Raw genomic sequence first — 3,680 nt, forward strand, 5'->3', positions numbered from 1 at the left:
AAATGAAAAATAAACAACCTAAATTAAAAAAGAAAAAAACTTTTCTAAGCAGGAGAGTCTGATACAAACCAGTCTGGAGCAAATCCCTTTTCCTGAACACACTGCAGCAGACTCAAGTTTATGCATTGCCCAGATTCTGAGGGCCACACCTACCTCCTACCACTTATGCCATCCTCCACCAAGTAATCATAACATAGTCCCGATGGTCATAGAACCATGTCACTAAAGATACCCCCTCTGCCTGTGTCACTCATGGAGATCAACCAACTCCAAACCCAAGCTGACTGAGAAGAAGGGCCCAACTGTGTCAGACCTGCAAAGGCTCTGCCTATGTCATACGTACTTTTGTTATTATTAAGTTCTATTGTGTCAACTGTAACTGATGGCAACACTACGAACAACAGATTGAAACTTTGCCCTATCCTGACTTATCGTCATGAGGATGCTTGAGTCCACGGTTGCAGTCACTGTATTGAACTGACCCTCTACTTTCCCTGAATAATATCTTTTTCCAAGACTGACACTTCTCTTGTAAGAATATCATTTAATATATAACAAACTAAGAAGTACAATTGGCTAAATGACAAAAAAATGACAGAATAAATTAAAGGTATTGATTGACTGACATCAATTTGGAAATAAATTTCTAATGGCATGCCATAAAGCTAAATATGTCTAACATGTGAATCAATGATTTAGCTGTATCTATTGAACAAATTGTTCAGCAGTTATATACAAGTAGTCCAAGGCCTTCATAGTTCTCAAGGGAATAAGCCATTTCCAGATACAAGCTAGCTTGGCACGTTAGGGAGCACTGGTACTACTGTGGTTAAGTTCTCAGCTGCTAATCAAAAGGTCTGCAGTTTGAACCCTTCTGTAAGAGAAAAATGTGGCAGTGGTCTGCCATAAAGATTTACAACCTTTGAAATACTATGGGACAGTTCCACCCTGATTTACAAAGTCACTATCCATCAGAACTGTCATTGGCAGTGGATTTAGTTTTTATTTACAGTGAAAAATCTTAGATCTGGGGCTTCAGTCAACATCTTATATTTGGGGATATCAAGGCACCCAAATTTTTTCTGCTTGGAAGATCTATTATTGTATTTTGCCTTTTAGTATTTTCTGTATTTTACTATTCTAGTATTTGTGAAGTTATTGTTTTTTGTAGAAATGTTGTATACTAATAACATAAACAAGATGCCAGTAACATATTCACTTAGCATATCCACACACACTTAGTATACCTTAAAGACAATCTCGCAAACAAGTTTTGAGCAAAAATAATTAATAGCAAAGAGACCATTGGAGTTCTTTAAAAGAAACAGAGAACTGGAAAAGTTTTACTAGGAAGCGTTTACTAATAAAATATTCATAGAGACAGCTGTTCAAAGGACAAAGGTCTATTTAAAGTTCGAAGATGTTGATGTACATAGTTCAGTGGCACATGTACCCTGGAGAATTACAGAAACTATCCTTACATTGTTGTTGTTAAGTGCTGACAAGTCAAACACAATTCACAGTGGCCCTACGAACAACAGACTTGAATCCTGTCCAAACCTGTGCCTTCTTCATTATCTCTGATATGCTGCAGTCACCATGTCAACGTATCTCATCGTCTTTCTCTCTTTTGCTGGCCCTTCACTTTTCCAAGCATGATATCCCTTTCCAAGGGATAACTTCTTTTAGCAACATGGCCAAAGTATGAACAATGAAGCTTCACTATCCTTGCCTCCAAGGAGTACTCTGCTTGCACCGTTTCCAGGACATATCTGTTTGTTCTTTTGGAAGTCCATGGGATATTCAGAACTCTTCTCCAATACCACAACTCAAAGGTGTCAATTCTTCTGCATCCTTATTCATTGTCCAGCTCTCAAATGCACAGCAAGTAATTTACAAGAGCATGACCTGCATCAGGTGCACCTCAGTCTTCAAACTGACATCTTTGCTCATTATTATTTTGGAGAAGCTCTTTACAGCAGACTTTCCCACTGCAATATGCTTCCTAATCTCCTGGCTGCTGGTAACAAGGGTGTTACTTTTGGACCCAAGCAAGATAAAATCATTGACAACCACAATCCTTTCTCTAGCTATCATTTCTGGCAATATTTATTAAAAGTTAAATTTAGGACCTTACAACAAAGAAAGAATGGAGTGTTTGTTCAAGGATTCTTTAAAAATAACCAAAAACATAATCTTCCTTGTGATATATAAATTAAGGTACAAATTATCTTCTTAATATACATTTTATGGATGTGTGTTTTCATTGTTTGAAGTAGGCTTCAGTGGGTATTTTCAGGATCTTGCTAACATCAGTCCTATACACCCAGAGGTTATTGAATCCACTGAACATGACAACTGGCTGAGGCTGCTGATCAGACTTCAACAGGAGTCTCACACACAGACGTAGCTTTCATTGTCATGTTCAATGGAACTGAATGAAGTCTTCCTTAAATCTATGCTCCTGAGAAGCTGAAGACAGCACTACGCTCTTTATTTCTTTAGATCCCACAGACATAAATCTGCTGTACAAAGGCTTCATTCTTTATTCTCTGCCTGCAGTCAGTAACTTGAGAGCCTTCTGTAATTCTGCACAGTGGTTCTTACTTCTTCATATTGCAAAACACTGCCAGCATATTTGCAGTATTTCTGAGTTCTAGCAAATCAGGTGTTAGACAGATGTCTCCCTGGGTAACTATTGAAAAGTGCAGGAGTAGTCTGAAGAAAATACTAGATAGTATTGCTTGTTACACCTGTGCTGTGAAGCACCTCTCCTGATGTGTTAGCTGGTGCATATGCTTTAGGAGGCATCTGAATCGGAGTACAACTACTGGGTGGCATGCTGCTTGGGTCATAAGCGGAGGATGATGTCTGAGGTGGTGGAGAAGGCAGAGAGGTTGCACCTGTATCTTCATTTTCTTCAACATCATTATCTTCATCAATTGCAACAGGCCCAACTTGTGGTGTCTCAGACTATTGTTTAAACAATTATGTAGCCTTCCATCATGCATACTTTCTTGTTTCACATTTTCATCAGTGAGTTCTCCAAATACTGTTATGATATCTACTAAAAGACATGGGATATAGAAGGCCTTGATCATGTTCTTGTGAAATCATTCAGCATGATCTTCATTTCCTGCATACAAAAACATTTTCAAAGCATAATTCTCCAAATAGGCACATCCAACCATTTCTTTTTATTTCTTGAGTAATAGCTTCATTATCACCCAATTGTTTCTTAAGAACCTCTAACTGACCCATTAGTTTTGATAAAAATATATGGTATTCTGGAGTTTTACTATCAATTTTCATTCCAGTTTGTATTGCATGCATATAGACGACAGTAATGGGCAACCACAGGGTCCCTCTTGGCATGCTCCTGCACTGCCCTCAGATGATGCTATATGCTCTTAAACAGGGGGGAGCAGGGGCAGCAGAGCAACTGTGGCCATCTCTACACCAGAAACCACCACTTTCAACTCACTCGCAGGACCCAATTCTCTATCTTTCATGATGTTGCCTACTGGCCCAGTAGTAAGAACTTTTTTTGTGTGTGTGTGTGTGTTTTTTTTTTTATGTTAAGCTTTAATCCATTTTTAAGATTACCATTGCAAATCCTTCAGGTCCTCCTCAGTTTCAGGCAGCAAGGTTGTCATCTGCATAACATTGGTTGTTGATGA

General features: G+C 38.6%; 1 pseudogene; it reads right to left on the reverse strand.

Annotated features, from left to right (window-relative positions):
- Positions 1–2,545: 2,545 nt before the first annotated feature.
- On the reverse strand, positions 2,546–3,452 carry LOC102845861 (annotated as a pseudogene).
- Between the last annotated feature and the right edge of the window lie 228 nt (positions 3,453–3,680).

This window comes from Elephantulus edwardii, unplaced genomic scaffold (genome assembly GCF_000299155.1).
Source record: "Elephantulus edwardii isolate Elephantulus edwardi_28Jun2011 unplaced genomic scaffold, EleEdw1.0 scaffold00109, whole genome shotgun sequence".
Lineage (NCBI taxonomy): Eukaryota > Metazoa > Chordata > Mammalia > Macroscelidea > Macroscelididae > Elephantulus > Elephantulus edwardii.